The sequence below is a fragment of the Nicotiana tabacum genome, chromosome 5 (genome assembly GCF_000715075.1).
Source record: "Nicotiana tabacum cultivar K326 chromosome 5, ASM71507v2, whole genome shotgun sequence".
Lineage (NCBI taxonomy): Eukaryota > Viridiplantae > Streptophyta > Magnoliopsida > Solanales > Solanaceae > Nicotiana > Nicotiana tabacum.
Window position 1 is genome coordinate 115,608,908 of NC_134084.1, and position 9,715 is coordinate 115,618,622.

A 9,715-nucleotide genomic window follows, 5' to 3' on the forward strand; every position below is an offset into this window, starting at 1 on the left:
CCTGGAGGGCACTCAGTTTATTCGGTTGTGTACTGTGGAGGATTACTTTGGTTGTGATGGTTGTTCTTGTGTGTTATGGAGAAAAGAGGTCATTATGGACCCAGGAAAGACTATTGGCCTAGTTTGGTACGATCAGAATCGACTTGAGATCTGTGGATGGATTTAAATATGAATGTGGGCTCTATATCATGCCAGATGTATTCATTTTAGCATGGCTCTCCTTATGGAGGAATATTCGGACGTTGGATGTTATTTCGTTGCCGGCTATTTCGTGTAATGCTATATTACGCCGTGTAAGTTGCGAAACGGCTTGGTAAATTTCTTATGTGATGAGGTTCTGCGTAGCGATGGTGTTGTGTGAACAGGATGGCTCCTTTGTTTTAAAACATATACCGCACCTCAGTTGTGCTCGAGTTTGTTAGCTTATGGCGCTACATGTTCCCCCAGGGATAGTATTATGCACTTAGCGTGCTTGTGGCCGATATTCGGTATTGTGTTGTAATGAGCAATTCGGCTCGATGTGCATCTCCTTATGTGAATTTTATGTGTGGATTGGGTGGCACGCCGCCATGGGTATGTTATTCGGATCGGGTTGCACACCGCAACAGTGTGATGATAATTATAGTCCCTCATATTCCATTATGTGTGCTTTGTTTCCTTTTTCTGAGGAAAGTTCATGTTAGTGCGTTAGTTGAGTAGTCCCTTCCAAAGTTCGTCTCCCTTTTGTATTACGCTCGAGTGGGTAGCCTATTGGCACATTGTGGCATCATATGAGACTTTTGATCATGTCCAGGGTGGCTTATTGCCCGACCAGTTCATCCTGGGTGAGACAAGATCATCGGATTTAGGATAAGTGCAATCTAATTATATGAAGTGTATTAAGGAGCAAAGACCATTATTTGGTTCAGAATGAGGTGATGGTTCTTGTTAGGAGTATAGACTCAACGGTTTGTCGGCTCGGTAGTTGGTTATGAATTATTCATGTCTCTTTCGTCGTTGTGGTATTGCGAGAGTTGGAACAAGAATTATATATATCATGAGGTGCATTAGGAGCATCAGATTCATGGAATTTCGACTAATTTGATATGAGAATGTTATTGTGGTCTTGTCAGTAAAGTGGTGCAACGTGTGAATTCAGCAAAGGTATGCAGTCATGTTTTGGTACAACGTGTAGTGTTTGATATGGTGATCGTATGTTGGAAACAGTCCTGGCAGAGAATTTTGGATGTTGGAATTGGGCTCTAAGCTTTTTTGCTTGAATGAAAGAGAATATCTTCAGATTTGCTCGAGCTAATGTGCTCAACGGAGTTGCGGTAGCACGGGTAGGTACTCGAGGTGTTAAACAGTGATTTCGGACAACTCCAACGCAGTTCTCAGCACATTCGAGGACAAATGTATGTTTAAGTGGGAGAGAATGTAATGACCCAGCCATTTGTTTTGAGCTCTAGCGCGTCGTTCAGTAGTTTGAGGCCATGAGCAGCTTCACTTCAGGTATTATGACTTGTACGCATGGTCGGAATTGAATTTCGAGAAGTTCAGAGTTGATTTGGAAAGAGAATTCTCATTTCGGAAGCTTTAAGTTGAAAGAATTGACTAAGATTGGACTTTTGAGAAACGACCTCGAGATCGGGATTCGAAGGTTCTAGCAAGTTTGTATGATGATTTCAGACTTGGGCGTATGTCCGGATCGGGTTTTGGAAGACCCGGGAATGTCTCGGCACCTATTGTGGAAGTTAGCATTTTTGGAAGAATTTAATAAGTTTGGGGTGAATTGTATTTCAGTGTTATCAATGTCCGTTTGGGATTTTGAGTCTTGGAATAGCTCCATATGGTGATTCTGGTATTGGGAGCGCGATCGGAAGTGAATTCGGAGGTTCGGAGGTCATTTTGGAGTCATTTGGCTAAAGATAGAAATTTGAAGGTTTTTGAGAAGTTTGACCGGAAGTGGACCTTTTGATATTGGGGTCGGATTCCGATTTTGGAAGTTGGAATAGGTTCGTAATATCATATATGATTTGTGTGCAAAATTTGAGGTCAATCGGGTGTGATTTGATGGGTTTCGGCATGGAATGTTGAAGATTGAAATTCTAAAGTTCATTAAGCTTGGATTGGAGGGCGATTCATGGTTTAAGTGTTATTTGATGTGATTTGAGGCCTATAGCAGGTTTGCGTTATGTTATAGGACTGGTTGGTGTGATTGGATGGGTTCCTGGGGGCCTCGGGTGAATTCCGGGTGGTTAACGGATTGAAAATGGAATTTGGAAAAGATCTGAAGCAGCTGCCTTCTAGTGTAACCGCATCTGTGAGGCTTGGGCCGCAGGTGCGGAGCAGCAGAAGCGGACTTTTCGTCGCAGAAGTGGAACTGGATTGGTTAGGCTGGGATCACAGATGAGGTCATCTTGCCACAGAAGCGGAAGCGCACCTGCGGATGGAGGAGCGCAGAAGCGGAGTGAGGGGTTTGGTGATACACCGCAGAAGCGGTGTGGAAGATGCACTTGCGGTACCGCAGAAGCGGTCAAGTGACTGCAAGTGCGGAAATGCTGGAGGCAATGAGTTCTTTTAAATCAGGGGTTGGGTTCATTTCAACCCCATTTCTTCCATTGGAGCCGATTTTGGAGCAACTTTGAGGTGCCATTTTCACCACCAAGCATGAGTTTTGGAGCATTGTGCATCGATTCGAGACTTCGGAAGGGCATGGAATACCGGTTAAGGATCTTCGGAGTGAGGTGAGTCTTCTTTCTAACCTTGCAAGAGGGAATTGTCCCCCATAGGTAAAATAATTGGTTATGTGCTCTTATTTGTAGGGGCTACGTACGTACGAGGTGACGAGAGTCCGTGTGTAGCTACTATTGTGTTTAAGTCCGGGTAGTCTAGGACCCAAAAAATATGCTATACTTAGAATATTGTAATCTTATGGACAATTTGAATTGCTTAAATCACATCAAATTAGTAAATGAATTTCTAAAAAGGATTAAACTTCATTTTCTTAAATTGATAAAAGAGAATTGGCTTTTCTTTGGATAATTGTTCCCTGTTGACTTCTTGATTGATTGTCTGTGTGTGTTTAATTTCGGAACGGACCGAACACCTCGGTAGATTAAATAGATGCATCTATGGTTCGCGTCATTCGATCCTCTGGCACTGCATAGTTTAAATATTGTTGGATCGGGTCGTACGACCTCGGCATGATTTGCGCATGCTTGTACTGCTTGCCTTGAGATTTATAGAAATTGATATTTGGTCTCCCTGACTTGAGATAAATTGATAATTAATAGATTATGAATTAAGAGACTTTTATTTGGTCTCCAACACTACAATAGCATATTCTGGAATCCTTTCTTTTGATAAGTAATCAAGGTTTATTTATAGCTCGTTTGGCCAAGCTGCAAAAATCAGCTTATTTTGATAAGTGCTTTTCTCAAAAGTATTTTTGGTGAGAAGCAGTTTGTGTTTGGCTAATTAGTTTGAAAAGCACTTCTGAATAACAATTATTGTTTGGCCAAGCCTTAAAAAACTACTTCTAAGTGTATTTTTCTCAAAAGTGCTTCTCAAAAAAGTACTTTTGGAGAAAAGCTACTTTTTTCTGCTTCTCCAAAACTGCTTCTGCTTCTCCTCAAAAGCACTTTTTTTCCCTCCAAAAGCTTGGCCAAACATCTCAATTTTTGGCCAAAAGTGCTTTTGGCCAAAAAAAACCCACTTTTGGCTAAAAAGAAGCTTGGCCAAATAGGCTAAAGTATGTAACACCAAATAGGTGCTGATATGAGTACATCCTTTGAATTAGAAAAAGATACAAAAGCTGGCAAAACAACCATGGGGTCCTACAGAGTTCTTGAATGTTATGAAGGAACTAAAAAGAGTGTCTAAGTTGTATACATCATATAAATTAGGTCCGAAAACCACCAAAGGATGTGGTGCAGTGGTGGATGGGATTGCTCCTCCCTTGGTAGGAGCGCTTCCTCCCGAATGGGCCCTACGCGGCGCTTCCTCCCGAATGGAACCCTACGCAGCGCAAATACGGATATAGTCAAGCTCCAATGCGGATACCGGACACTGGGTGGGAAAACAAAAAAATAGGTCAAAAAAGCTAACAATTGCCCAACATAACTAATACATGTACAAAAAGTTATTTTGGCAGTAGCATATGCAAATAAAATCTTAAACTATAAGGTTTCAAACACCAAAGGATATAAAAATTGTTTGTTTGGCTACATGTGGAAGAAAAAGTAGTTGCAAGAAAAGGATTCCCAGTTGTAATTGACATTGTTCTCATCATCTTCTCTAACCAACCCTATCTTTATGAATTCTCCAGCGCTTCCAATTGTCTACCATCTCCTTGGCTTATTCCCTCTTCCTATTTGGCTCGCACCTTCTTCATGTTTTAGTTTGGCAGCAACACAGTTCTTTAGTACAACATTCCTCTACAATATACTACCATGCTGCTCTTCAAACCAGTAAGGCACTGCCTAGAAGTTCTAAACCTGGTGCAACAATAAACATCACGTTAAACCTACGTCCAGCTTTGTCTAATTTCCTCTTTTTCCAAATAACTTTTTGCCTGCAACAATAACATGAGGATCGAGATAAGGCGCCATGTCAATTGAAGCAGCCCATAGAATGTGACTATTAGAGGCATTCCTATGGCACTTTAGTCATGATTTTGTGGATTCTTCTTCTTTGCCATAGTAAGCACTTTCTGAACTTTACTAAGCGCATTCATCTTTCTTCCATATAAGAAAAAGACACCTATAGTGGAAGACAATGCTTTAGGCCAGATCCATGTAGATATCCTATGCCTCGTCAAAATTATCAAGAGTAATAATTTCTAAGATTACAGCCAATCAAGAAATAAAGTAGTAAGATTGTTAAGTTTTCTCTTAAGCAATGACAAATAAGACCAAACATGGTCAAATGAGTCCTGCAAGTTCTCTTTCTAATGAGGGCATATCAAATACACAAGAATCATATCCTTCAAAATTAAATCCCACACTTCCCAAAATTTACATTGAAAATTTTCCTGGAAGGTTCTTAGTGACAGGAGACTTTAAATTCGAGCAGGAGCAGCTTTAATGTAAGCATCATCGTCCACATGACAACATAAAACTATTAGTTTGGGTAACCAAAATGCCAAGTCATTCTTCTTTTTTTTTAAAAAAAAATAATAATTCTATCAATAGATTCGAGTATGCTAGCCATTACGCCTTTGACATGTGCATCAATTTTCAAACACAACATTGGCCACTATGTCATTTTAATAAATAGTACATATTGTAAGAGGTTGTGAAGAAGTGGGTGTTAGGTCATCTTACTACCTAACCTCAAGAAAATTATTCAGTTAAAATATCTTTCAACTTAGCTAATTATACCATTAGAAACAGTTACCGTAAGCATCATTTGGAGTTTAAAAAGACCTTATGTCGAAAGAAATTATTTAATTTGACACAAACACAATTATATGTATATAACACTATATACCTAAACAAAAAAATGTTCTACAATCAATGCATATAAACTACAACGCATAAGTGTTATCTTTCTCATATAACTGCATAATAGATCGTAGCTAGAAACCCAAAAGTATATTGCTGCACACAAAGGAAAAGATAAATCCAGGGGAAAGAAATAGAATAAGTAGATAAAAATTGAAATCTTGTCAAGGATGACAGAATTTCAAATAAGAAGTTCCTCTTCAATATACATATTCATTTGTGCGTCAGAGTCCGATCATCTGAATTTGAGCTTTATTTTTCTATGCCTTTGTGCAACATTTTTTATATCAAATCTACCCAGTAAAATCAGTCATCTAAATACTAGTATCATCTATCTTTTTCCTTTTTTTGGTTGAATGAGATGTAAGACTCTATTTTGAATATTCATAATTTACCTTTAATTAAAACATAGAAGTTATACTCCAACTAAGAGACTACTTCGTGAAAAACTCTTTATTCGTTGTATAGCCATTAATTACTTGCACCTTATTAGGAATGGCCACTTATTTCTTCTTCTTTTTCTGAGCATATTGTCAAATGCATAAATTCATATTCTGATAGAAGAGGAGCAGTATAAAATCTATAATACTTTATCAGCAATATACAAAATATATCTTCACCAGTCCAGTTACTCAATTTAGAAGAGTATTAAATATGTCAGTCTAAGTTCAATAAATAATAAAGATTTATAGTGAGCCATGCTACTCTTGTCAAAAGTTAAGGCTAATGTCTGATATACATATATAGTTGATATAGCATGTCTTCCCGGTGAAAGACTGTGATGTTAGATTATTCATAGTTTTAGTGCTACATCTTGATGTGCTTAAATTTCTCTATCCATTCTCCTAAATTTCTTGAACCCAAATATAAAATATTATGCTCCCTGCCAAGAATCTACCCATCAAAATGTAATTTCATTATTTGCATTAAATTTGACAATTATACAATAATATGCCTTGTACGAATCCTTAAAGAAACTACAGAAAGACAGCAAGTATGAAGCCTTGCACTATACCTGAAGTAAAAGAAATTTATGATGTCAAGTAGTGCGATTCTTTCACTCTACCTCAAAAGCCAAGAGCTAGCATAGGCTAAAAGATACAGATAGTTATTATTTTTCTCATCGAGTAAGAAAGCAATCCTTCAATGGGAAGGTAGAAGCATCAACAGAAGCATCACAACAAAATTATGGAATCCACAATATAAACACAACCTTTTAGCTAAGCTGGTAGTAACAATAAGTAAAAGTAAGTGTTACACAGGAAGGGAAGAGGAAAAAATGACAGTGGTACATCTGAGTAGTGCTAGCTCCGCATGGACTAAATGTTCAACATGTTCGAGAAATTATAGCAACCAAAGATGACCAAATAAAAACTTCAAGATTTATGACTGGATAAATTATTGTTATTGCAACTCTTTTGTTTATTTTATTCTTCTTGAATTTCAGTTATATAACCGTGCATTAAGCACCAATCTGACAGATAAGTTAGTAATATAGAAGTACTACTTTAAAAAAAACTGCATTGATTTCTTTTGAATACAGAGATGGAGTAACATAGAGATGATCAGCAGTAATCCAAACTGAGCAGGATCTTTTGCTTTATTAATAATATAGGTGATGTATCAACTTTTTTCTACTATTAGGGAAAACTTTAATTCCCTTTCTGAAAAAGATATGGATTTCTTTAAATATAATTGTACCTGAAAAATGACTTAAAGTGAATTCATGTTTCTAAAGCTAAGAAAAATTCTAGGAGAGTCAAACGTATGAAGCTTAAGCACTTCGCCAAAGTAAAAATAGCATCATTTATAGTGCTATATCCACTTTTTTAGAATACGTGCTACTATTGAAAAGAGTATAACTTACAGTGTTGAACTCCACTTCTTTCAGAATATTTACTACTACATGATGTGATTCTTCTCTGCTGTTTTGCTTTGGCTTTCTTTCCACTTTTTTTCCTTCTCCGAATCCAAAAGGTGCAACAACCAAAAAATAAAAAATATACACAAAGCTCATGAGAGAATATTTTGGTTTGGTGCAATGATAAAGAACCATTCTGTCAATCTCCTAACACAGATGGATAGCAGATCCTACATCCTAGATGATTACTGACATTACAATATATTTTGGATTGACACGTTACAATACTCATTTTGAGAGGGAAATGGTAACCCAGAGTATTTTTTCCAACACTACTCGTCATAACAATATCTCAAACACTAAACCTGTACATCTTTATTTTTATTACAATAAAGAATAGTGGAAACACCTTTATTGTATTGAAATTAACAATTGGAAAACATAACATTACATACCTTCCTCTTCCGATAGATTAGAGAATTTTTCAAATTTCAATCCTTGATCTTGTCAGCAGTAGTTTGAGTGTCACACAAATTCTTTTCCTATACTAATCAGAAAGAGAATAAAGATATTATGCAATTATATAATTTATTTGTGCTCTCTGATAAAAAATAGAGGGACCATGAGCACAGAGTTAAAAAGCTAATGTGCCTTCAAGTTAACTTTAATCACAAACCTGTGTTTCATGTATAATTTAAAGCTACAACAACAAATAATCAACTTACATCAGGATGATTGTGAGGAATAATCAATGGCTCCTTAGGGTTTCTCTTTACGTTTGATGTTGTTGATAATCTAATTGCAAACTTGGTTCTTGAACTTTGATGAAGCCAAGATTTGAATTTTTTTGGGGCCATGAAACTACTGAAGGTTGGTCATTGATGCCTGGAGTCGTCCTCACTTTCTTCTCACAACATCTCTTTAGCTTTCTATTTTTAGTCACTATCACATAACGTCTCTAATTGTTCTTCCCATAGTCCTTAAAATTTGCCGAAAATAATTGGTTCTAAGTTTTTCTGATTCTTAACGAAGAGAATGTTGTCTATAAGCATTGAAAATTAGGGACAAAAGTGTGGTGAAGCCGATGAAGGTTGCAGGGCATAGGTTGAAATCCAAATCAAAACCTGCCGGAAATTCTCATCCTCAGTTTAAGCCATACATTCATTTTAAATTTGCAAAATCATCATTTTTCCTATTTAAAGGTGATTTTTTAGTAGGTACTACTATCACGTTTCCATATTTGTCGCTCTTTTTCTCTTTTTTTATTTCAATCATTCCTTTCCTTTTTGCTTTTGATGTTCTGGTTATGGATTTTATTATATTTATCCTTTTCAGAACTTGACATAGAAAACGACTTAAAAATATGCTAAGTGGACCTTTTTTCAGTCATTAAAAATGTAAGTGATGCATCTTTGGGTGTTGGATAATAGATTAAATTATAGAATACCCGGAAAAAGGAAGGGAGAAAAGTACTTTTAGGCATAACGTCAAACACCTTTGCTACATCAATCCCTTTTCATTACAAGTTTCATTCCTGATGGTAAATTCTATGTGCTTCCATAGAAGAGTTTGGACTAACCACATGCATGTACAAAATATACTAAGAAAGCATGAAGAAAACAGAAATATCAGATATATTGAAGTTAAATATTCACAATTATACATGGTGTACTAAGGATATTTAAGAAAATGTTAAGAGAATTTCAGAGGCATTATGAAAATTGTAAAATCATCATTCTCTAAAAATAGAACGAACCTGGCATGCCCATTAAGAAAACCCAAGGAAAACTAAGAAGTATTCAACTATCACATATTAATAGGAATAGTAATTTTGAAATAAGTTCAGAATCTAAGGCCAAAAGCAGGAGCAAGAAAAATAAAATGCACAAGATGAGTAAGACAGAAAAATAGTTGTTCAAGATGGAGAATTACTTTCTCTCTTGCCTGTTATCTTCGCCATTATCTTCACATGTGACTAATTAACTGAAGAGTCAAAGGCACAAAAATTTCTAGAATAGCGGTAAAACATTGATGGAGAATGAATTTTACCAGCAGATGATTGAGAAATGGAAGGAACAGGGTTAATGGTAGGAGAAGAATAAGACAGGTGTCCCACAAAGATATAAAGACCAAAAACGTGTCAGGAAAATGAGGAAATTAAAAGGGTTAAATTTCGAGTGTAAATACAAAGCTGCCCATGACAAACAATTAAAACTACTATTGTACCCATGTTCGTCCTACCCAACTCTCTTTTCTATAAAATAGTAAAAAAGGAACGTTTACCTGCTTCGTGACTCATTTGAATTTACGGTCGTTTTTAATAAATCCATGATTATTTGTATTTATAATATATTACTATTGGACCACT

At 36.4% G+C, this 9,715-nt stretch overlaps 1 long non-coding RNA gene across 8 annotated transcripts; it reads right to left on the bottom strand.

Annotated features, from left to right (window-relative positions):
* Window positions 1–4,071: 4,071 nt before the first annotated feature.
* LOC107771486 (uncharacterized) lies at window positions 4,072–9,479 on the bottom strand. 8 transcript variants are annotated; one of them, XR_012709730.1, is made up of 4 exons: window positions 9,280–9,479; window positions 7,803–7,889; window positions 7,354–7,445; window positions 4,072–6,567 (listed from the first exon to the last, which is right to left on the bottom strand). It is a non-coding gene; the product is annotated as an uncharacterized LOC107771486 (long non-coding RNA). The 8 variants fall into 8 exon arrangements; XR_012709729.1 differs by having other exon boundaries at window positions 4,072–6,577; XR_012709728.1 differs by having other exon boundaries at window positions 4,072–4,743; window positions 6,502–6,567; window positions 7,354–7,889; window positions 9,280–9,478.
* Between the last annotated feature and the right edge of the window lie 236 nt (window positions 9,480–9,715).